Raw genomic sequence first — 26,871 nt, 5'->3', positions numbered from 1 at the left:
AAAAAAGAAGAAAAAAAAAGAAAAGAAAAAAAAAGGAAAAAGAAAAAAAAAAGGAAAAAAAAAAAAAAAAAGACAGACGTGCATAAATGAATGTGTGCAAATCTCAATGAACTGGTGCAATGGCGTAAAAGCAGAGTGGCAGAGATGCCACAAAGTCTCACAGAAAAGGATTAGTTAAAATTATTGCTGCTAAAGTTGATTTCACAAGTGACTATGGAAGCCCGTTTCCGCCACAAAAAAAAAGGATCCATAACTCGAGATTTCGAGTTATTTTCCTGAAATCTCGAGTTATTTTCTCAAAATTTCAACTTATTAAAGCAACTTGAAACTTGAAAACTTGAAATTTCGAGTTAGCGCTGCCAATCAGTAATCTACGTGAATAACATCATTTCCTTGTTACCCGGAAGCTGAAGCCCTCAGCTACAAATGCTACAGCTAAGCTACCGGTATTACATCCAGTCATGAATGCACAGTTTGCTGAGTATTTTCAGCGTGGCTTCAAAAATTATGAAATCCTTGTATTATTAGCTGAATCACATGGCGTTACTATCAGCCAATGTACTCGCGAAAGAGCCAATTTGTTGTGATCTGGTTTTGAGTGCGCGTTACTCTGCGCCATATGCTTCAGGGTAACAAGAAAGTGACCTCATTCACGTAGATTACTGATTGGCAGGGCTAACTCGAAATTTCGAGTTAATTAGTTGAAATTTTGAGTTAATAAGTCAAAATTTCGAGTTATGGATACTTGTTTTTTTTGTTTTTGTTTTCAAGTGGTGGAAACGGGCTTTCATAAGCGACTGACAGCTATGGAAAAATAAAATGATGAGTCTTGTTTATTACAGCACAGTGTTCATTTTGTAAATTCTGGTTTGATTTAAAATATAACAGCACAATAAAACCGTGTATAATTAAGGACATGGCAACAGTGTGATTGAAAATTTGAACATAGTTTGCTCTCAGTTTCTCCATTTCCCCTGCCACTTGAAACCTCAGATTTAAAAAAATAATAAATAAATAAAAACAAACAAATGAAAAGCCCAAGATAAATCACACAAAATTTGCAATTTCATGCTTAAAGATTATAGTCCATATACCAATGGGTGACGACACTGTGGTTACAAAACTTTTTGCATAAAGCCAGTGGCAGAAAACCAAAGCTTACAGTATTTTCCAGCACTAGGATAGTTTAGGTATAATCTGCATAAATGCAGGAGTCCTAAGTTTATAGAGGAGGTTGAAATAAATGCAGACATGTAATAGTTCTCCACAATTTCATTGGACTAAAAGATGATATATCCTGGGTGCATTTACATTAACATTAACTAATTTAAATGTAGCTATGACTAAAAAAATAATATATTTATACTTACATTTACTGGCTGAACAGGCCAGCCTTGTAAAGTACCATGCCACCTTGTCTCACGAGTGAATTGGATAATGTGGTGAGGCTCACCCTCAGGTGCAGGGGATCTCGCCACAGGGGCAGATGACACTTACACAGGTCGGATCTTTCGGGCACAAAGCCCAGCTGACTTGTTTGGCAAAGCCAGCAGCGACTGCCAGGGGGTTAGAGGTTAGCGTAAGCCACTCTGGGCCACCACAGCCCACTGACTCTGAACCGTAAGGTCAGCGGCGGGGCTGTAGAACCCCTCTGCTTGATAAAGCACTCCAACAAAAAACACACAAGCAACACAAACATGATAACTGGAGGGGGGAAAAACAAAAAAACAAAACAAAACAAAAAAACCTTTCAAGAGGATTACGGCTGCTTCAAGCATGGAAAATGTGCAGTTTTATCTGTTATCTATTTATCACACAGCTTAAACACGAAAGATTTTCAAAAAGTACAATTTACATGAGTAAATGCTGCAAATGTTTACCCTGTTTTTAGATCGGTTTCTCAAAAAGATGCCCGAAGCTATTGAAAAGGTGGCCTATTTTACAAATAAATGCTTTGTTTGTCTGAATATGTTCGATTTAAAAGCCCACTTACACTTTCTATCACAAATAAAAGCTGAAGAGAAAATACAATACCAAAGAAAGCAGATACAAGTGAGGCAAAGAAAACAGCCAATCTAATAAGCTTGTTTTCTTCTCCTCCTTTTTTCTCTCTCTCTTATGGATAAGTCGCTGCATATGGATATGTCCACATGCACGTTTGTTCTGCTCAGACACTTTTTCAACATTTGATTACTGCAGCAGAGACACTGCCAGAGTGCTTTCCATTTTCATATTTGTGTGGTGACTGAAAAAAAAATGTATTATAAAATCTAAACCTAATACATTTGTTGGCAACATAATGAACCCCAGTAACCAAGAGGGAAAGTACAAATATACAGATGCAGCTTCTTAGCCCCGAGCATGTTAGCATCAGTGTCAGTTTCTCAACAGAGTCCTTCGAGGCTGATGGCACAAAAGATACTTCCGTTTGAGAAATGATGGAGTTGGAGGGCTAAAGAGCTCCTCCCTCCACACCTCTATCCTCTCCACATGGAAAGATAATTGTCACCTCCTTACCCAGCGAGACGGGTGTATTTCTGTGACCTATACTAGGTACACTTCCCCTCTTTTGTGCAGCCTGAGATGTCACAGTGGTTTGCCATAATTACTTTTGCTGATAGAGGTGAGAGAGGACATTTGCATCAGATGAGGTGCCGAGTGGTTGGGTCTCACCACTCGCCATATGCAGCTTTTAATGTCACCGTAATCTCTAAAGGTTAGCACTGGCAGCACCACTGTATATCTCCACAACCAGCTGAATCAGTGGTTTGGAAATAGGTTTGACATTGAGTTCGAGTAAACGTCAGAACACACGAGTCTCACACACACACACACACACACACACACACACACACAAACGCACATACACACACTTTAAAAAACAAATGTCTGCATTTTCCCTCGCACACACTTCCTTTGTTGCACCTTTACACTAACACTTTGGGGCAAGATTGGTAAGGGCAAGCTGTGATTTCAGCAACCAACTCTTTAAAAACTCTTCAGGCTACAGAGATAAACATGTACACAGTGTGCTGCTCACACATCTTTGTTGTCACAGATTCTCCCCTTTTAGTATCTGCTGCTTACAGTAGTAATTTGCCTAACCTGCACATCTACGTTATCAACAAAAGAGCTCAAATCCCTGCAGATTATTTGCTCAGTTTACAGATGCACATTGAATGGAATAATAAAACAGAAAATTGCCAACAGCAAACATTAACTCAAACCCTCAACTGATAACATTCTTTTGGAAATTAGGCAGCATTTGTCTACATTTGAGCAGAACGGAAATCTGGCCATGAATAAAAGCCAGATTGAGAATTCTAGCTTCATTTTGCTGATTGTTGAAAATTACATTTATCTGCTGAGAGAAGTTTGGAAATGTCCTCCTTTAACTGGATAAGTCAAAATATTATCAATAGACAGAAAAAATGTCTTAAGTGTTAATGAAAAGTGATTTTCTGTAATTTTCACAAATTGCCTTAAAAAGTTTCGTTTTACCTGTAAGTTTTTTCTGAAATGAAATGTTTTCTGAGATATTTCAGTGTGAAAATCATAAAAAATATTCATTTGAAGTAATCATTATTAAAGGTGTATATTGGAAATTAGGTATTTCAATTGTTGCCATTTTACTCCATCCTTACTTGTTCAACTTTCTGCAAAATCTCACATTAAGACAGTTGTAGAAGTCCTGAGATAATCCAATTCCTCCTTGCTATAATAAAGAAGAAACTCACAGGTAAGACACAAACCTTACTGGAAGTTCTTTTAGTTTTTTATTAGCTTGTTTTCAGTCAAATTCACAATTTGTATTTGTATTTGTATTCAACTATGCAGATTACTGTTTAACACCATGTTTAAATTATACAGCTTGCTGAAGGCTCACGGTAGCCGTCCTATTTTACATGGAAGCGATACCTGCAACAAACAGGGGTGAGTCTAAAGGGGCCATGGGGTGTACTAGACCCTATTAACTCATTCACTGCCAGCCATTTTCAAATCGGGTAACTCCCCACTGCCAGGGTTTTTGAGCATTTTTACTCATTTTTGAAGAGCCACAGAAAACTGTGTGTTATGATCATATAAACGCTGAACCTACCAAAATGAAGAACAGACTCTCTTCTTTCATCCAAAAAAAAAAGCTTGTTTCTACCATTTTCCATTCTTTAGTAATCAGCTGTAGAAGAGAGGTGGGTTCCACCAAAAATGCCTGTTTTGACCAAAAAAAGGGAGAAAACGAGCTTTTTGTGAAAAATACATTTCAAGCAGAAAAGTGCTAATATTTCTTGCTTTGTGACACCTCTAACATATAAAATAGTTTTTCACTTCTATAAAACAGAAATAACACTGAGAAAGGTTATGTTTTATCAAAACAATTTATTTACAAATATATGAAAAAATAAAATGTATTCTAGCCCCTCCCATTGAAAAACGTAATTGACGTCTATAGACGTCAATGGCAGTGAATGAGTTAATTACAAGGCTTTTGTAAACTTTTTCAGATTGAAATTGACATAATACAAATTGTGTGTGAAAAACCTTTTTCACAAACCAATAATATTGTAAATGGGCCAGTAATTATGAGCTACGGACAACTTGTTGCTAGTAAGTTGTTAAATTAGACATTGAATTATTATTAATATTCATTAGCATTTACACTATCATAATTTTATGTCTTCAGCTACACAAAAACTTTGCATCAAGGCACAGGGCAAACTTCAGAATGCTGATATCCTCACTTTTCTTCATTGTAGCCACCACATTATCTTTGAAAGGCTTACAGATACAAACTCACTTATTCACTTACACACTAAAACATGCACAAAAACTCATAAACATGAACACACACCAATCTACCTCATCCAGGAGAAAAAAACACTGTCAGAACTTGTTTTCCCTCCTATTAACGTCAGAGTAAAGGTAAATGTTTTCTGCCTTAGTTTGGATTGCTTATATTTTATTTGACCTTTTACTGTCCTTGAGATTATGTTGAGAAAATGTTTTCATTAAAATTTAATATAGCACATAACACACATTCAAAGGGTTGAGTTGTTTTTTTTACAGATGTTTTCTGCCTTTAAACTCTTTTGAATATTTATTATTGCTCATTAATAAGACCAATGTATTTCTTATTCGATTACTCAATTAATCGATGGAATAATCAACAAAAGACTCGATAACTAAAATAACCGATAGCTGCAGCCGAAGACTGGATCCAGATCTACATTCGCTCCAGCGTTTTTCCCTGTCTGTGGAAAGATGTCAGTCCAATGTTTACCTCTTTTCTAAATGATGACAGCGATAGTGAGGTGAGTAGCTGAGGATATGCTGAAGTTTTCTGTCAGTAAGACAGCTGTTTTTGCTATTATCAGCCTCTGTTAGCCGCTGTTAGTGAAACTGTCTTTGAAGTGAATGTAACTTTGTTTGACTTTGACACTAAATGAATGAACTATGCTATGTGAGAAAGTAATCAAACGGTTTATCAGATGGAAAGTGTGACTTCAAGCCTACCATTAGCTGGCATAATGTTAGCTTATAATGCTTATAATTTCGTAATGTTTAGCTTATAACTTGCTGTAGTTGTTGTTTAAAGCCCTCACTTCAGATCAGGAAATGAGGGTTGAGGTGAGAAGGAAGAGGATTTTATTGCTGCTGGCATTGTTTCTTTCCGTTCCTGCAGACACAAATTGAAATGTTCCTCCACGGCTCCTATGACTTCTCTTCTTCTCAATCTTTAATGTTATTAATATGTGGCTGGTCTCTAGCCACTCACATAAAATTTGATTAGTCGAAAGAAAGACCTATTGTATCCACTGTATTCCAATATGGTGGGGGAACATGGCGTAGTCCGCAAACCGCAAATCCACTCTTATGTATTTTTAATGAATTAATTCTAAATTTATGAGAATGGATCCATTTGTTGAAAGACATAATTACACACTGTTTTGCTTTGAGGATCACTATGGGCACAATATGCAATACTCAAGCACTGAATTGAAATACCCCTTGCCATTTCACTCACAGCAAAACTGAAGCATGATGATGTATCAAATTGGTATTATGTTACAGAAATTGCATTTGAGAGTTGGCTAATGAACAAATGATTAAATATTTGAAATCAATTTGGTCATCCAGACAGAAAACGTATCTGCTGGTTTGTCTGATTTTAAAATGACACGCTGAAGTGCACAGTGAACCAGCGAATTCAAAGATATTTCTTATATCAATAGTTGAAAGCAAGAAATCACTTGCAACCCTCTGAAGGCTGAAATTTAGATACGTCCTTGAATCCACTTAACACTTGCACACTGTATAGCCTAAAACAGCCTGCATCTCTCTGTCTTTGTGCCATTGTTTTTATTTCTCCCAATCTCCCACTCTGTGAGAACGGTTCAGCCTTTCATAGTCTCCAAATCCCACACCTCCCAGAGCAAATGCGTCTGCTCATCACACTTTCTCCATTCTCTTCATGTTTCTTCCTTTTTTCTAGTGTGTTTCTGGGATTTCGGTAACATTTTCACAGTGCCAGATCCTTGCCTTGAGACAGCGTGCATGTGCCCACACCTCTCCACCTCCTAAAATACACATACATAAACACAATGAAAGCAGATATGCACACGCCTCGCCTGGAGCCAGGCCCCTCTGTGCTAGTCTACCTCAGAGAAGCCGAAGCTTGGCATAGAGAGGAGGTTCCGGTGGATTCTGTGCTCCGCCTGCCAATGCTGCTCTTTTGATCTGCAGCCAGCTGATGACAGATCTACATTAAGCTCATAGTCTTCACTCCTTCGCTCTGTTTCTCCTCTCCTTTTTCCTGACACTGGGGCAAGATGCTACCATAAGTCAACGAGCATTGGTGGGAATCAAGATTCATATGGGGTTGACTTGTCAAGTCTCTTCTCACACCGAGCTGAGAGAAATGAAGAAGGCTGAGAGGGTTACCAGCATGCAGAAAAATATGTGGGTGTACGCTAAAGATAGCGCCATTCCAACAATCTAGGGGCAAGCTTTACACATCTCTGATGTGCACCTCCAAGAAAAATCCACACTTTAATGCGTTAACTTTAACACTTACGGATATTGTTAAATTATTTTTCTAAAATGAAACTAAATAACCTTGATAAAAGGCCGTCTCCTGCAGTTAAGACACACTGAAGTAAGAAAGTAGCAAATCTTGTTAAGATGTTATCACAATCATTAGGAGACTATGAGGTTGCAAATGATGTAAAAAATGTGTTTGTCTCCTCTTATGATGAATTTCTGTCTTTGTGAGTGATGAATGTGGAAAATATGTTAAGACAGAAGTCATGGGGTGTGAGTAACTGACACTAAAAATTAGACATTTAAGTATAGTCAGTGAACAATAGTTCACAAAACTCTATTAGAAGCAAGAAAAAAGAAATAGCTTTCAAGAGTAACTTTCACTCAGCTGAAAAAGGGAATGTTAAGATTTAGAGGCAATTTTAATTTGCAATGAAAGCATGTTATATGTCTAAGCTATGAATTCTCCTGGTGGGGTTCAAATTTAATTAGAAAATGAAAAGCTTAACAAACATTAAGGGTTTCTAATATGTCTGGTGGTTCAGCATGCATAAAAACGTTCTAACAAAGACATGTAATTTCAAAAGCTGGAATCAATACCGTTCCTTCTACTCATAACCTCATCAGAAACAGCTACTTTGTTCAGTTGATCAACTGTTATTAGAAACGGACTAGGTAGCCATGTTTCTGCAAACTACTTGTGCAGAAATTGTCCTCATCCACCTTAATGTTTGTGTTATGATGCATTTATCCAAACTGATATGTGCCAATAAAAAACTGCACTCCAGCAGAAGGGTGAGCGTGATGGCTAACAGCTGCTGATGAATGAGGAGTGACGGGCAGTGATGGAGACTCACCATTAGAAAAAACACAACCAGCTGTTATTTCTAAAGCGGATAATTTGCTTATTCCTGCACTATGCAGCAGGAATGGCTTGCCATCATATTATTTGGCATGGCGGGTGGTTTAGAGTGAGGTGTGACTTTGTGGTAATAGGTGACAATGTCTTTTTTGTTTTAGTCACTAACATTCTCAATCTTTTTTCACACTCAGTATAATTTTAAAGATGAAGAAGGGGGAAAGGAGATAATGTTCAACAGGAGCCAGCTGTATTTTCTTTGTGTGTGTTTGTCATTACAGAGCTGCACTTTGATTTACTGGTGTGCTGGTTTTGTGTGGGCTGTAAATTGGTAATCTGTCTGTCACAGTGCTATTCAAATGGTCACTGCAAAGCTCCTGTGAAGAGATCAGGCTTGTGACCTATTGTACACTTTTAAAGATCATTTGGGAGGTACGAAGAGTAGATTGCAGACATATGGAAAAGTAAACACACACCTTGTGCTTTCATCTTTGCTGTGTTTGGATTTTAGCGCTACTGATGCAGATATTTCACGCAGAGACAGAAAACTGAACAAATATGAGAGTAATCATGAGAGTAAGGGTGCATGTGGGCACAAGAAAGAGAAGGCATGATGATAGCAATGCATTTGCTGTGAATGTGTACCTCATACCTAACACTCACAACATAGCTGCCTAGAACTAGCATTCATTATCACTGCATCTATTGTGAAACATCCTTAAAATGTCAGCTGAAACGTGTTGGAAATGCATTGAAATTATGGCATCCTTTCAAGCTGTCTGTGACCATGTTACATCAATTTAACATGAATTAAAATGTTATTGCAATGTGTTCTGTGAAAATAACTTATTTGGGCTCTATGATGTGTGTTTCCATGAATACGTTTCACTTATTCAGTGGTTTCAGATCAGAATCACCGAGGATCATAAAGTAGACTGTTGCTTAATTGGTCTGTTTTAGCAAATTTGAGTCAGTTTTACCAAACTCTATTGTAAACACAATTTTCTTTCCTGCAGGAAATTTATGGATTCCTGCAGCCAGTTTCAAAAAATGTGTTTCTTTTGCTGATAGTAGAGCCAAGCATATGTTAATTTCCTGTCCTCATACACGACACTGCATGTGATATTCTTCAAACCCAGCTCTTCTAGACTTGCCTGATTTGAAATCTAAGCCATGCTCTGTGCCATGCTGTCCTGTAGAAGAAACAGCTGTTTGCATGAATGTTTAATGTACACCCACACTGGTATGCCATTTCAACAGATGAGAATGTGGAGGATCACCTCAATCCTTGATTTAAGCTATTTGAAGTCCCTGCCATTTCAGAATGTCAAATGCCTCATTTTCTGGAGAGCGCCACTTAAAAATGTTATAGGTTAGCAAAGCAACAGCAGCAACAACAGTTTACTCAAACTGTGGCACATACAGTACAGTGATACACGTATATATATATATATGTATATATATTAGGGGTGCAACAATACTTGTATCGATATTGAACCGTTCGATACAGTGCTTTCGGTTCGGTACGCATATGTATCAAACAATACAAAATTTTAAATTTATTTTATCAACTTTCCTTCTGATGATGCTGTCTGTGTTGAGCGCTCAGTGGATCTGCGCTCGACAGTGCAGCCTAGGCGGAGTAGTCGAACGCAGATTCACTGAGCGCAGGGGAAGCTAGCGAGACAGCAGTTAAGCTCTCCTTGCAACATGGCAAATTGAACCTCCCCTACCCTCATTCAGATCTGGCGTTTGGAACTATTTTGGTTTTCATGTGAAGTATGACCCTGAAGGTAAGCGCGTCATGGGCAAAAGTAAAACAGTATGTTGGATGTGCCACGCAATGCTCAATTACATTGGTGGGAACTAGTGTGTTAGCGCAGTTAGCTCGTTAACGTGTTAGCCGTCTAGCCCCACGCACGGGGCCCAGAAGAAGCGGATAGTATAGCTTTTATTTTGGAAAGAGCCATTTCTCTGTAATAAAGTCTCTTTTCCAAAGATGAGTGATTCCTCAATCAGATACAGGGCTCGCAAAATCTCTAGCCCGACGTCCCGGGGCTAGCGATTTTTCCAGTCGGGCTACCAAAATCTATCTCTTCCCTGCCCGTCAGCCTATCGTAGGAAGGAAAAATATATGTCAATGCTTTTGCATTCTTTCGGAAATGTAGCTGGGTAATTATGTCATTGGCATCGGTGAGCCACTGTCAATATGTGACATATTGAAATCGCGTTTGAATTTGCGCTTGTTTTTTGCTTTCACTTTGCAATCGCGCGAACTGTGTATAGAGAGCGACAGCACTGATCTGTGAGTGATGATAATTTGTGCACCAATTCCTCTGACATCGTCTTATCAATCGTTAGCTTACTATGCAAACATGATAAGTGGAATCTCCCGCAGCAAGCTTAAACATGTGAGAGGTTGATCGCGCAGAGAATCGCTGAGCTTATGTGAGTGCGTGTGTAAAAGCAGCAGGATATATATTTTAGTTCTGCTGAGCCAAATAAGACAGGTCAGGGTGAAGAAGTGACAGCCAAAGAAAAGTTTACCACAAAACGGAAAAGTTATGACAAATCAGACTATAAGGCAAAAAGAAAGTGCAGCTTTATGGTTTCATGGACAAAAGAATTTCTGTGGCTGCAATATGACGAGCTATATAACCGGGGCTGCACATAAGTGGTCCGCAGGTGCGCATTCGCTGTCAAAATAAAGAAAAAAAAACGCGCACAAGATATGAAGTTGCAACGCGTGTTTGCATACATAAGATTTTCTGGAGGAGGACAGACATTTGTTTAAAACTCTTAAAGATGTCGAAGAAGCTCCTTTAAGCACTTTGGTGTTCCTCTACCTCCAAAGAAATGTCAGAAGGAGTCCGAACCACAAAAGAAGCACGTATTCTCGAAAAAGTGGTTGCAGGAGGTGAGCTGGCTTCAAACAAATGATGAACGCACAGAGATGTGGTGCGGAATGTGCCGTGAAAATCCCACTCTAGCGGACAAAAACAGTGCTTTTTATATGGACGCAAACACGCGTTGCAACTTCTTATCTGGTGCGCGTCTTTTATTTTGACAGCGAATGCGCACATGCGGACCACCTATGTGCATCCGTGTAAATAACATAATGTTCTGCCGGGTGTGTTGTTGGTTTTCTCTCGATTTCTGAGTCGACAAGTGCCTTTGTTACTGGGACCAGTCATTAAGAAAGGCCCCCATTAGAACCCATGAGAAATGCAAGAAATGCATTATTGCTCAGTCTGCAATATCTGAAAACACCAATTGCAAATAACATACTAAAAATAAACCTGAAAATCAGTTTAAAACAGCGTACTATGTTGCAAAGAGTGAACTACCAATGGCAAAATTTAGCAGTCTTTGCAAACTTCAAAAAGCAAATGGCCTAGATCTTGGTTCCACTTGCCTCTTACCTGTGACTTCAGTGGAAATTTCAAATTCAGGATCTGACACAGACGGATTCATGTCCTACACAGTTCTTACAAGTTCATAGAAATTTCTGTTCAATTAGAACCAAGTATTTGAGTTGATGATTGTAATTTTTATACAATGTTGTAATTTGTTTATCAACAATTTTTTGATTAATGTTTTGTTTCCGTTACAATATTATACTTTAATGTATAATATTGTAATGGAAACAAAACAGGAAACAAAGCATCAATCAAAATATTGCTCTCTTTTTTATTCGGGCTACTTAAATTTATTTTGGGCTACCAAAAACTGAAGAGTCCCTGCGCGAAGGGCTACCGGGGATTTTGACATTTTGCGAGCCCTAAGATATATTTATTTTTTTATTACTTTTTTGTTTCAGCAACATTAAATTTAAAAACTGTACATTTGAGTTAAAATATATATTTATAATTTTAATAAATGACAAATTAAAAAGGTATGAACATTTTTTTTTGTATCGAAAATATATCGAACCGTGACACCAAAGTATCGAACTGAACCGAACCGTGAATTTTGTGTATCGTTGCACCCCTAGTATATATATATATTAGGGGTGCAACGATATTCGTATCGATATTGAACCGTTCGATACAGTGCTTTCGGTTCGGTACGCATATGTATCGAACAATACAACATTTGTAATTTATTTTATCAATTTTCCTTCTGACGATGCTGTCTGTGTTGAGCGCTCAGTGAATCTGTGTTCGACTACTCCGCCTAGGCTGCACTGTCGAGCGCAGATCCACTGAGCGCTCAACACAGACAGCATCGTCAGAAGGAAGAGCGCAGGGCAAGCTAGCGAGACAGAAGTTAAGCTCTCCTTGCAACAGGCAAATTGAACCTCATTCAGATCTGGCGTTTGGAATTATTTTGGTTTTCATGTGACGTATGACCCTGAAGGTAAGCGAGTCATGGACTAAAGTAAAACAGTATGTTGGATGTGCCATGCAATGCTCAATTACATTGGTGTGAACTAGTGTGTTAGCGCAGTTAGCTCGTTAACGTGTTGGCCATCTAGTCCCATGCCGGAGCGATCGACGGTAGCTCGTTAACGGAGATTTGCCGTGTTGTGGCGTTAAGGTCATTTCAACGAGATTAACCTGAAAGCACTAGTGGGAACACAACGAATATGACTGCACATTTACGCCGACATCATCCTAGTGCAAAGACCAAAACAACAAGCATGCTACTAACTTTAGCCGAGTCATTTAGACAGCTGTTAGCACATGATTCTCCTTATGCTCAGAAGAAGCGGATAGTATAGCTTTTATTTTGGAAAGAGACATTTCTCTGTAATAAACTCTCTTTTCCAAAGATGAGTGATTCCTCAATCAGATACAGGGCTCGCAATATCGCTAGCCCGACGTCCCGGAGCTAGCGATTTTTTCAGTCGGGCTACCAAAATCTATCTCTTCCCTGCCCGTCGGGCTATTGTAGGAAGGAAAAATATATGTCAATGCTTTTGCATTCTTTCAGAAATGTAGCTGGGTAATTATGTCATTGGCATCGGTGAGCCACTGTCAATATGTGACATATTGAAGTCGCGTTTGAATTTGCGCTCGTTTTTTTGCTTTCACTTTGCAATCGTGCAAACTGTGTATAGAGAGCGACAGCACTGATCTGTGAGTGATGATAATTTGCGCACCAATTCCTCTGACATCGTCTTATTAATCGTTAGCTTACTATGCAAACATGACAAGTGAAATCTCCCGCAGCAAGCTTAAACATGTGAGAGGTTGATCGCGCAGAGAATCGCTGAGCTTATGTGAGTGCGTGTGTGAAAGCATTTCAGTTCTGCTGAGCCAAATAAGACAGGTCAGGGTGAAGAAGTGACAGCCAAAGAAAAGCTTACCACAAAACGGAAAAGTTATGACAAATCAGACTATAAGGCAAAAAGAAAGTGCAGCTTTATGGTTTCATGGACAAAAGAATTTCTGTGGCTGCAATATGACGAGCTAAATAACCAGGGCTGCACATAAGTGGTCCGCAGGTGCGCATTCGCTGTCAAAATGAAAAACACGCACAAGGGTTAGGGTTAAATTTAAAAACTGTACTTTTGAGTTAAAATATATATTTATAATTTTAATAAATGACAAATTAAAAATGCATGAACATTTTTTTGTATCGAAAAAATATCGAACCGTGACACCAAAGTATCGAACCGAACCGAACCGTGAATTTTGTGTATCGTTGCACCCCTAATATATATATATATATATATATATATATATATATATATATATATATAGTAGTTGGTACGAGACATAGTAGTCGTTTAATCTAATTGTTTTGCATTTTTATTGATACCCAAGGCAGGTAAATAATTGTGTTCTCATCTTATGCAGCCATCTGCCACCAGATGGAGCATCACTGTTGAGAAACGCCATGAATCCTTTAATCTCAACGGGGCCTTTTTGTTAACACTATTATCACTACTTCAATTAAAGGCTAAACATTAGATTTCGGAGACAACCATCATAAACAAGCTTTATCTGAAAGGTGGATGGGCTTTCCCTTAGCGATAGAAAGAGGAGTTCAGTCGTTTGGGTGGAGCACAGAGTAGAGCCGCTGCTACACATCGAAAGGAGGCAGCCGAAGTGGGCTTTTCCTGGGTAAGGTGTTCTGACTGGGCATGTCCTACTGGTAGCAGGACCCATGGTAGACTCTGGCCCCACTGGCTCAACATTTCCCCAGATAAGCTTGAGGAAGTGGTTAGGAGATCCTTCTTCAGTTTTCTGGAAAGTAATTTGTCAGATTTTATAATACTTTTTTTTAATTTTACAATATGCTAAATTTTGTGGTAACATGTTTTCATATCGTATTTAACATCTGTCTATTTAAATTTGCTTTTCATTTTCTGAAGTATAACGAGCAATGTTGATACTGCATGTGAGGTGCCACACAATTAAGAAGCATGATTTGTTATTAAAGAATTAATAACAAAGAATTAAAGAATGATTAATGGGTTAAAATGCCTTTGTTTAATGAATTTTTGGCATTAAATGGTTCTCAGATTTAGTAATAGCATATGTACATATATCAGTTATTATATCACTTAAAAAGACAAGAATTAGGTGCAACAGTTTGGCTTTTTTATTGTAGAGTACACATTGTTACAGTACCAATAAACTTATCAGTGTCATATAATCATAGTAACATCAGTATCTCATTCAGAGAATCATGCACACCTGTGGAGATAGCTAATAGCTCGATGCTACTCTAAAACTGAGGTGATAAACTTCAATTGTGCACTAGCCAGTAAGGAATAATAATAATAATAAGGAAGTAAACACAGCTGATTTAACAAGTGAAATCCCAGTATATATTAATGAAAAATCACACCACATGTGCACAAACACAGATTTGTCTTGTCACGTTGTTTTGCATTCATATTTCAGAATCAAATTAAGAGGCCACTTTGGGTTTTTGCATTTCACCTAAACAATAAGTACTTCCTTTTCTTTTTACCAGGTTCCTGTAATCTTACACCATCTATCTGCAAAAAGCACTCCAGTGAAATAAACTAAAATGTAAACACCACAAGTGGAATATGTTGTCCTGTACAGAAGAGCAATGCGACCGTCGATATGGCTGCGGGTTTACAATTGTTGTACTTGGCGACTGCTGTCTGTATCACACAAGTGTGAAAAGCAATAACACCACCAAAGTGCAACTGTTCGCGGTCAATATTTTCTCTCCCTGATAAACCCTCTGGGCAGAAGCGCTCCTTAGTCTAGCCAACGCAAACACAGCTTTGCAGCTTCAATCTGTCACACAGTATGAATATGGAGCCAAAAATAAATAAATAAATAAATATTATCATTGCAAATCCTTTTCTTGTCACTGTGCATTCTCAGTTTTACAAAGGAATCATCGAAACAAAGTTTAAGCACTCCCAAAAATGTTTCCGATTTCTCCTAAAACTAAATTAGCCTTCATTGCTCCTGAGCTGCGAGTCTGATTTGCTTTACCTTTTCTAATGTCACTGCTCTGCAGGGGATTTACATTTACTTTGACTAGACACAAGCACACTGCAGATTTGCGACACACATGCAAAAACAAAAAAGGCATTTAAACGCACCTTGTAAAAGTCAGATGTGTCTGTAGGAGAAAGTCTGCAGGTTGACATGGACGGGATACATGAGCACGTCTACCTCAGCTATATCTGGAAAAACAAAGACACCCAAAATGCCAAGGTTATTTCACACATCATTTACAGCATGTAGCCTTATGCACACATCAATATAGAGAGCAGTGAGTTATCCACATATCCTATAATGCCATAATGATGGAAACAGGAGTGCGTGGGAAACATGAGATTTACAAAGTTTACAGAGATACTGTTCCAACTTACAGCACCCACACAGCACTCATGCACACCTACAGACACATGCGTTAGCACCCCCCACCCACCGTCCACACACACACACACACACACACACACACACACACACACACACACACACACACACACACACACGCACATATGCACACACAAACATACATACAATAAACAAGCATTCAATTCCCAAAGCAGCTATAAGGCTCAACACACTCTGTTACCCAGTGGCTTACTTTTAAAGATGAATCTCAAGAGTCCCCTAAGGAAAACAGCACTTTGCCAGGAGATGTCCAGGAACGTTAACTGTCACCGTCTCTCTCCACACTCAGACACTGACGGCTGTGATGAGAAGGTGCAGTGCTCCCACACTGAGGCAGGGTAATTGGCTAGAGATGATGGGCCATAAACATACATCACAGGGGCGGCGAAGCGCCAAGCAGACAGCTAACTAAGATTCTCCTTTGACTGCGTGGCTCTTGTTTGTTGTATGCACACGTACACACATGCTCCTCATTGTCTTCCTTTCCCTGGATATTCACGCTCTTTGAACACAGGGGCTAGCCTCCAATTTTCATAGCTCAAAAAAAAAAAAGATCCTGCCATTCTCTTTAATCTATCACCATAAACCTGATATGGCACATTGTATATTCTGTTCAGACCCTTTCACCCATTTCTTGGCATCATGACCATACCCAGAGGATGCTCTTTCCTGGCATTATCATCCACTGATATATAATAGGCACTACCCATTCAAAATGCATCATCACCATAACAGATAGGATGCCCTCTGTCTCACCATTACTACCACTACACAGTGGAGGATAATAGGCTATGCGCTCCTGAGGTGCTATCACCACGGCACAGACTTTCCTTCTATTACCATAACACTTCTGTCATAATAAGCTGAGAGAGCCTCGCAGTCATGACCACAGCTCTCTGAGAGGAGGTCAGTCATGTCATACTGTTTGCTCACACGCTGGTAATTGGGAGAAATAAGGCTGGGTAAGGAAGTAGCAGTGGAGCTGCCCTTTCTTCTCAGTGCTTGCTGTGCAAGGCAGCTATGATGCTATGATCCAGCAGCGCTGCTCAGCCGTTTGTTGTGTTTTAAAAAGCAGTGAAATAAAGTCAACAAGGAAAACAGTGCCAGCTAATTTGGCTCGCAAAATTGCAGCTGTTTGCGACATCTTATGACGCTCCCTCATATTGGACAGCTCCTATGAAACAGAACTCCCCGTCCTAATGCCGTAAAATGAAATGGGGGAATTATATCAATAAAAATATACTTCATTCATCATACGCTTCTTTTCTGGGTTTTACAGATTTAGTTTGACAGATTTGCATGACCACATTTTTCTTCCTGGACACGCGACAACCTAAAGACCCCTTCACTCTCTCAGCAGACTAGAACTTCAAGGGGAAGAGTAAAACTGATGGCACGGAGTGGAGACAGGGGGGTACAGGCAATGTGCTCATTATTCAGAGAGACACTCGAGGCCACAGGAACCGGCACACTTCATTTTTCTTGTCAAACTTTGACTGGCTTAATGGCATGTTCACAGCAAGCGGTGAGACAAAGAGATGGTGTGGCCAGGCCAGCATGTGGAAGTAGTGTCAATCACAACACAGGCCGCCATCGTAGTGGTGGATAGCCTACATTCTTTTAAACGGTAGATCGCCTGAGTTGCCAAAGCTCCTGAACGTGACATTGTGGCAAATAAATATGTCTCGTCTGTCAGGGAAGGAGAAGGGAAATATAGTAAGGCTAGTTTTCAAAGAGCAAGCTAAAATATGGTCTCAATTATACTCGTAACTACTGAGAGGCACAGATGCTCCTATTGTTCCTCCCATTCCACATCTTTCTGAACCCTATGTCAATATTGCCTTCATTACTGGTGCCATCGATATGGAAGGCAGCTGCCAGAAAACCCGGCTGTATCCACAACCCATCATCCAAACACCAATTAATCATCCGCCCAGCAATTACACAATATACCTTTCACTAATTTCAAACACAGTGATTCTTTTTCTGTTTCATTTATATACAAGAAGCTCTCATGTTTGCAAGTCATGCAAAGCAGTCTCTTTCTGTTCTATATATTCCCTGGACTGGAACTGTATTTTGATCAGAGAGATGATGGGGCAGGTGTTTTGGTGCGGCTTCATGTCAGCGAGAAGCCTCATTCCATCGCAGTCCAATCTCTAGGCATGGCAGTGGGCTGCTGTGTCAGACAGCCTCTTTTGTTCAACTCCTAATTGGGATAATTTATTGTTCTAACAGGAAGAGCAGCTGTGGCTTTACGGCGTAGCACCAATTAAATCCAGATGCTAGAGTGAAAAGATGGGGATGAACGTGACTTGGGGACCAATCGCTAATATTAATTCAGATCCCTGTGAGATACATGTAACAAGCTGGGATGAGAGATTCTTTTCAACACATTGCTTTTGGGCTGATACTGAAAATGTGCAATTTTGAGGGAGATTCGTGAAAATGGTCACGATCAGATCTCTCAGACATTATGAAAGATTTCGAACAATGAATGAAATTATGTGCTAGATTAAACAGAAACGAAGATCTCGGGGACAAGGACTGTGGCTGCAGCGCATGAACAATCACTGGATTCTGAAATCTTGCTCTAGTTTAACTGTTGTTAAAGAAGTTTTTCCACCCAAAATGGCTCTGACACAGGATCAGGTGAATATGAGCGTGAGATCTGGGGAATAAGGGGAGCAACTGAGTGAAATCAGGTCGCTGTAAAGATTTCTCCAGGGCAGGTCTAACCCCGCCATACTGTGCTTGGCCCGCCTGCCTCTTCAGTCGAGGCTCTTTAGACGAAGAGCCCTGGGGACAGACACAAATGTGAGTAACACAGAGAATGGAGGCAGCATGAGGTCAGCACCTCAGAGCTGCAGCTCAAATGGTAATCGCAGATACATAGTGACTCCTTAAGGCTTAAAATTCAGAGGGAAAAGAGAGCAAATAGTGAGAACATCCATAGAAAGAGCCTCCTTTTGTTTCTTAATTTGACTTCGCTCTAAAGTTTTAATGAAGTGTGCTTTGCAGCTATTTACTGTAAACAGGAGGTATGACATGTTTAATATCTAAACTGCTTACATAGAATTGCAAATTTCTTCAACAACAAGAAACTTTGCTTTGGATTTTGGTTGTAAAATGCAAAAAGAAAGAAAATTCTCATCTTTGAGGAACCATTTTAAATATTTCTCTAGCACAAAATGGTTAAGGAGTATGGTAATATGTAGAGCACAAGGTAAAATCTAGGCAGAGCTCGTTTCTTTCTGTCCATTTTAAGACGGTAGTACCTTGTGAATACCTTGTGCTACCATGATACACTAAATATCCCCATAAAGCTAGCCTTCTCTTCTTTCCAGAACTGTTTGAATTTTTTCTCTAAAATTTTGTCTCGCTTCTAAAATAAAGACTTCAGAATGACTCCTTGACAGCCATTCAGCCACAAACAGTAGATGGATCAACTGAAAGGCCAAATGGATCTCTTTGGCTCTGTGTCATGGCTGTATTTTTTTCTATTTCTGTGAGAACAGATACTGTTCATCTGCTGTTCTCATTGTCCAGATTCCTCAATTTTTTTAAGAACACACTGCACACCATTCATGCATGTCATGTCAAGTTTTCAGCTAATAGCTGTTTGGGATTCACATTCATGGTGCAAAAATGATATTTTATGCCTTTTTAACTCATGTATAATATATTTAACTAAATGGGAACAACATATTTCATGGAAGTGGCTTAACAAACAAACATATGGCTGAAAATGGCCAGGTACGAGGACTGGATTGAAAAGAAGTGAAAAAGCAGCCATTGTCTGAAGAAAAACTTTGAAAGACTATCACAAAGCTTGCAGGATTACTGCTCAAGATCATTTTTTAAAAATCTGTCTCTGTGTTAGCAAAATATAAAATACTTAGGCTTTCACACAATCCTTCGGTTTTTATGCCCGTCTATGCAGACAGCCATATTTATTACATCAAAATTATGCTAAATCATGCTGCTTTTATAGATGTCACCTGTTACATAATCCACATTCCTCATTTATAACCTATTACTGGAACAATTGCACTGCAGTGGATAGTTAACTATTACTGTGTATTGATGATATTAATAATTAGCTAAAGAAGATGGCTTTGGGCGCTGGTTCAGCTCAGTTATGAGCAGGTGCCCATATACCGCATGGCTGAAAGCAGCCGGCCCTGGTTCAAGTCCGACCAGTGGCTCTTTGCTGCACATCTTCCCCTCTTTCTTTCTCTACGCTTTCCTGTCAATCTTCTCTGTTTCTATCAATAAAGCCAGTTAAAAGGCCAAAAAAAAAAAAAAAAAAAATCCAAGGCAGGTATTACTAGTGTCAACGAGTAGGAGAAACAAAGTTTAATCAGTTAGTTTCAAATACTTTAGTTAGTTATACTTCATATCCCTAAACCTTTATCACCAGCTCCAGTCAATTTGATTATGTATTATTACTTTATTTTTAGTTTTTAATTTCATTCATTGATTTTGCACAAATATCATCATATAAAGTGATTAAAGAAGGTGTGATAAAATGCAGATACCACACAAGGCAGTAATCTTTGAGAATTTCGAGATGCCTGAAGACTGAATGAAGCTGACCTGATAATGACTGGATCATATTTACAACATGGCTGAATGGTTCTCCTTCTAGAAATTAAAGATGGAAGGAGTTCATGATATTGTACACCTCTGTAACATCTCCCGCTAAATGCATTCTTGCCACGCAGCTCCTGTGTATTTCATTACATTCTACATTGTACAACAGACTTCAAACCCCGAAGACAATATCAAATAGCTGTTTGCAGTAGCCTTGACAACAGTGGCTGTTTTCCATCTCCGACTTAACCTCTCTTCTTTTCTCTCACTTTCTTAGATGTCGTCAGAAGTGCCATAAGTTGTCCAAATAGCAAGAAACCTTGGAACTTTATGAGGATAAAGAGCTCTGACCCAATTAGCCGTCTTTGTTAAATAAAACTCCACCGGCCTGCATTTAAACCACCACATAGCCCTCTGTTCACCTCCCCTGCTTGTGTTTTTACAGTACAAAGTGATTACAGATTTAATTAGCTGAGGACCTTGCTTCAGGGAGTCTCCTAAATCCATATTGATATTTCTGCAGTGTTCAGAACAAGAGGCCTGGACTCTGTGAGGATGACTTACGAGGGTGGCGGCATAAAAATATAATGACGATGTGATTTTCAACTTTTACCAGGCTCTGTTTACTTTTCCCTCTGAGACTAATTTTACAGTAGTACGATGCAGCGAGAATTATGCAGCGAGCAAAGAGCAGTTCAATGCCATCTGGCAGCAAGAGTCGTGGATTTTAACAAATCTCCTGTCATGAAAGCTCGTTTTCTGCTTTTGACACGTGGAGAAATTTAATGTAAGTTTATATACTTCAATTCTATATTTATTACCTTTGCCAAGTGGGTTAAGGATTTGTTAGCGTTTAAGTGTGTGTGTGTGTGTCTATCTGTAAGCTCAAAAAGCTATGAATGAAAGGGATATCGAGTGAGGTCATGTTAACAATCCATTAAAATTTGGCTTACAGCCAATTTCTTCAAGGTTAGCTTAATGATTTATTGGGTTTTTTTATGACTTAAAAACTATGATTCTTACAAGTCAGGTGTATATTGCCAACATGAAGAAAGTATCTTATAATATTTAAAGTATGATGTCACATTTGACCTCTGACCTCCCCTTTATGGTCAACAGACTGATTTAAAGGTCAACATGATATTAATGCTATACAGAACTATTTTATTTATCTATTTTATTTATATTGACAGCATATAGGCATGCTGGGGTATTATGATATTATGGGGTCTCTAAATATGTAACTTTAGACCTCTGATTTCATCTTCGAAGTCAAATAAGGTCAAACTTTTATAAAAACAAAAAATGTTTAAACCTATGCATCAAATTTAGCTGCCTTTGATTGTATTGGCAACATTTAGGAAACTATGCTAATATATATTAAACAGAGAGAGACTATGGCTATGATCTCAGCTGTTAAAGATAATAATGGACGTCTTTTCTTTAAACCTAAAGAAATTAATACAATATTTAGTAACCTTTATAAAGATCTTTATAGCTCGGAATCAAGCATTTCAGAGAGTGATATAAAGAAATCTTTGTTATCTTTAAATCTTCCTAAGGTGACAGTGGATCAACTGAAATATTTGGACGCTCCCATTACCGTTGAAGAGATAGTGGGAGTTATTAAACACCTGCCCTCTGATAAAGCACCAGGCCTGGATGGCTATACGGCTGAATTTTATAAATCCTTTCCAGAAGATCTAGCGCCACTGCTTTTAAACACTTATAATGAATCTTTTCAAGAGGGTAGGCTCCCACCTTCACTATCTGAAGCCATCATTACACTTATCCTAAAGAAGGATAATGACCCCACTGACTGTAAAAGCTACAGACCGATAAGTCTGACCTCCTATGATAGTAAGATTTTATCTAAAATTCTGGCTAATCGATTAAACCGGGTAATAACCTCTCTTGTACATGTAGATCAAGTTGGTTTCATAAGCTCACGCTCTTCAGCTGATAATATTAGGAGGTTAATTGATACTATGTGGGCGGTTCAGGACAGCCATTCTCCCATAGCTGCGATTTCGCTGGATGCCGAAAAGGCATTCGACAGAGTCAAGTGGAGATATTTATTCGCCACTTTGGAGTGTTTCGGTTTTACCAAAAGCTTTATTAATTGGATTCAGCTTATATATGTACACCCCAAGGCATCAGTACTCACAAATGGAATAATAGGGCCTTCTTTTGAACTAGGTAGAGGAACCAGGCAGGGGGATCCCCTCTCTCCATTTCTTTTTGCTCTGGCCCTTGAGCCGCTGGCAGTGGCTATTCGTAGGGAGCCCAATTTTCCAGGTGTCAGTATAGGGGGAGACTGTCATAAACTGATGTTTTACGCCGATGACATTTTGCTTTTTATATCAGAGCCAGAAAAGTCTTTAAACTCCTTGCAGGCAATAATAAATACGTTTTCAGCTATTTCTGGTTATAAGGTGAATTGGACCAAATCAGAGGCCCTTCCGTTAACTAGTTATTGTCCTAGGTCACTTTTTCAAACCTGTATGTTTTCCTGGCCTCAGAAGGGCATTAAGTATTTAGGCATCACCTTCCCGCCTCATTTGTCAGACCTGATAAAGATAAATTTTGAACCTTTACTCAGCGATATGAAAATTAATATTGAGCGTTGGTCTCAGATGTATCTCTCAATGTGGGGAAAGGTAAACGTAATCAAAATGGTATGTACACCTAAGTTCAATTATTTGTTGCAGGCTCTACCAATTCATGTTCCTTTGAAATACACCAAACAATTTGACCAGCTCTGTAAGGCATTTATATGGAATAATAAAAAGCCTAGATTGAATCTGAGAAAACAGCAGAAACCAGTGGACAGAGGTGGGTTAGGGATGCCTAATCTACTTTTATATCATTATGCTTTTTCTCTTTGGCATTTGGCACATTGGTTCTTACCCCCTGAGAAAGCGCCTCCTTGGTTTTCCATTGAAAGTACTGCTTGCTCGCCATTTACACCATTATATAGCTTATCAACTAATTTGTCCCCCCGTATCCAATCACATCCGGCACTTTCTCATTTGAAAGAAGTATGGAAAAGAATGTCCAAATTATTCACATTTGATCCATATCTTAACCAATCTGCTGGTATTTGGTATAATCCCCAACTTTCTATTGCTAAACTACCCTTCTTTTGGAAGCTCTGGTTTCAGAGAGGTATAACAGTGTTGGGGGATCTTTACAAAAATAGTATATTTAAATCACATGGAAAACTTGCAGAAGAATTTGATTTACCTAGACAGGAATTTTGGAAATACCTGCAACTAAGAAATTTGATGGCCAATACATGTGGTTCATTCGCAAAGTTCCCTTTAAGCTGAGACTTTCTGGAGGAAATAAAAAAAACCTTTGGGCATGGACAAGAGGCATCAGCTTATTACAAAATGCTTTTATTAGCTTCTGATCCTAACACACTGTCCCTCAAAAGAACGTAGGAAATGGACTTAAATCTCAACTTTACAGTGGAGGAATGGAATGGCATCCTCAGGAATCTGAAAAAAATGTCACGCGAATTGCGTTCAAGATTGGTTCAATTTAAGATTTTAAATAGAGTATACTGGACACCCTCACGGTTACATAAGGTGGGTCTAGCGACTGATGATGCATGCTGGAAATGCCAGCAAGGAAGTGGCACACTTTAACATTTGCTCTGGGGGTGCTCCAAAGTCCAAGATTATTGGATTCATATTCACACTGTAGTAGAGAAGGATGGAAATATGCATTGATTCTCAATTTGTTCTGTTGCTGTTACTGGGAATGTCCATTCTGCTATCTTTTGGGTGGTTTTTTTTTTTTTGGGGGGGGGGGGGGGGGTTGTATATTAAAATCTAATCTGAGTCATAAAAAAAAAGGAAACTATGCTAATATATGAGGACTCTAAATATCACGTTATAGTTTGCATTGAAATATCATGTGACATTTAACCTCGGATCTCATGTTTACATTTCACATCTGCCTGTAATGATGAGAGTATTGTTAAGCGAAAGTGGATGGATAGAAGACTAAAGCACCTGCTAAAAAAGCACAGCATCTCTTAGCAAAACATGATAGTGTCAAAAAGGTAATACTGCTGTTTGTGTACATGAATACTATTGTACTAAATATTATTTGACAGTCAGAAAAACTTTGAAGCTAAATATAATTAAATTGGAAGTATATTTACTTGACACCCAACAGGTTCCCAGGAAACCTAAAAGTCAGAGTTAAGTCAAAAGGCGAATGGTCGACTGCTATTTTTATTTGGTGAAAAGTATATATTGACAAGATGTCCTGATAGCAGACCTCACCAGCCTTTCATGTTAAACCATGGAAGCCTCGAAGCAAAGAGAGCAGCAGCAACAAAGCAGGCATCAGTGACAACAGATGTGACAATGATTACAACAGATACAGATGCAGTGGGTTGCAAAGTGAGTTGCAGATGCACAGCAGCTGTAAGCAGACTAAAACAGCTTAAATAGCACACCTATTGGCTCAGGTTCCTACCTGCTAAACAATGGACGTTGGATAAACGTGTCTATATTGTGTCCGTTGGTCCATGACCAATTCTGGACATCTAGACGACATCCGAACTTCGCAATTTGGACATGCAACCATGACACAGCCTCGACATCAAGATGTTCAACATTTGAACTTTGGACTGGGTAATTTTTTTGGGCATCATGTGGACGTCTATGACAGGTGCAGGAAATTTACATGATTAATAAATGTAATATTTTTTATTTACAAATATCAACATTGTTGTTTTCAACATGATGCATATGAATACTGATTTTGTATAAACAAACAAGAACTATTATGTGTTAGGCTATTGATTTATTCAGTATATGTGGGTTTTTGTTTTTTATCTGTTATTTCACATCTTCCTGTTGTTCTTTAACTGGTTTATTTATTTTTATCAATCAACTTATAATTTGTAATAATAATGGTAAAATAATCACGATGAAAGTTTTCAGAAAATTTTTTGCAATTCCTTTTAAAAGGAGTGCAATATGTTTAATACATTTAAAAGAGCATTTGCATTATACATGGCTCATTTTATTGTGAAGAGCTTTGTAAGAGGAAGTGTGTGTGTTTGTGAACAGTAGCAGGACTGAGAGAAGTTGCCAGGCACATTATGAGAAGTTTGTGCAAGTGTGTATGTATGAACTTGACTATCTGCTCGACAGTCTTTGTCGATGCTCAGCAGGTTGGTAAAATCACACCGACCAGCTGCTCACTGTTGTTTTAGCTCAAGAAGCCGCATCACTTTGTGCAGTGGGCATAAAGTAAAACAAGAGGTTTGAGTTTATGACATGAAACATATCTGTATGCATTTACACACTAAAGGAAATGTCAGGTCTCTTAACAAAAATCAGTAGATTAAATGTAATTTCATGAGCCTTTACACAAAATGAAATAACTGAAACTGTTGCACACACTGTCAAATGTAAAACTTTATTTTACAGAATGTCTTCCACACAGTACTTACATACAGTAATGTGCAAATCTCCTGAGTCAACCCTCTTTCTTTAGATTTTGCTTCCAAAAAGCCACAAAGTCTCATAATTTTTTATTTATTTTTTTGATAACTGCTTCTTTACTCATTTTAGTCCATTCTGTGTACCTTACCACTGTTTTTGGTTTAAGCCACTTAACACTGCCCTATAGATCATTCAAGAAAAAGCACCTAAGTCAAGGAATGAACTAATGTTGTGTCTATGCATAATGGACAACTTGGCAAAGAACCAAATAAAAACTGTATCTCTAGGTACTTCTCTGTTGTCCATATCTTTAGTCTATGAAAAACGATAACAGTTTGACAGTGATAAAATAGTACTTTTGCATTTCCAATGAGTACCCATCCATCCATCCATTCGCTACCGCTTATCCTTTTCAGGGTGGCGGGGGGCGCTGGAGCCTATCCCAGCTGTCATAGGGCGAGAGGCGGGGTACACCCTGGACAGGTCGCCAGTCTGTCGCAGGGCTAACACACAAGGACAGACAACCATTCATACTCACATTCACACCTAGTGGCAATTTGGATTATCCAATTAACCTTTCCCCACAAACTGCATGTCTTTGGACGGTGGGAGGAAGCCGGAGTACCCGGAGGGAACCCACGCAGACACGGGGAGAACATGCAAACTCCACACAGAAAGACCCCGGCCCTGATGGTGGAATTGAACTCAGGACCTTCTTGCTGTGCGGCAACAGTGCTAACCACCGTGCCACCATGCTGCCTGCCAATGAGTACAAACTTCTATATTATATATTTTGCTTTATATGTTTAGTACCATGCATGTCTGCAGGTGTTTCAATAAATCACAGCAGGTAGTTTCCATTTTATTAGCAAAATATAAAAAAATGAAAGATGACATGAGATTTTTGCACATAATTCCTTAAAAAAAGAGCTTATGATCCTGTGGTTTGTTGTTGTTAAACCTTCTCACATGAATTTTTATAGAAATCTAAACTGGAAAAATTGTTATTTATATTGAAACCTTTTTGGTTGAGTTACTTCCTTATTTCTGGGATAGATGCCTATAT

At 38.8% G+C, this 26,871-nt stretch overlaps 2 protein-coding genes across 8 annotated transcripts in view; both read right to left on the bottom strand.

The window, feature by feature from the left end:
- Positions 1-26,871, bottom strand: part of LOC309709549 (uncharacterized protein) — a 144,863-nt gene that overhangs the window by 24,806 nt on the left and 93,186 nt on the right. The gene's annotated exons all lie outside the window — the stretch shown is intronic.
- Positions 1-26,871, bottom strand: part of mgat4c (mgat4 family member C) — a 125,760-nt gene that overhangs the window by 43,413 nt on the left and 55,476 nt on the right. For 6 of the 7 annotated variants that reach the window (XM_082538216.1, XM_082538217.1, XM_082538219.1 and 3 more), the window contains one exon: positions 15,438-15,521. The exons of the other annotated variant lie outside the window; for it this stretch is intronic. The gene's annotated coding sequence lies outside the window, so the exon portion shown is untranslated. The remainder of the gene's footprint in view (positions 1-15,437; positions 15,522-26,871) is intronic. 7 annotated transcript variants of the gene reach the window in all.

The sequence above is a fragment of the Aulonocara stuartgranti genome, assembly GCF_965226115.1.
Source record: "Aulonocara stuartgranti genome assembly, chromosome: 7".
NCBI lineage: Eukaryota > Metazoa > Chordata > Actinopteri > Cichliformes > Cichlidae > Aulonocara > Aulonocara stuartgranti.
This window is presented reverse-complemented; position numbering and strand designations above follow the sequence as displayed.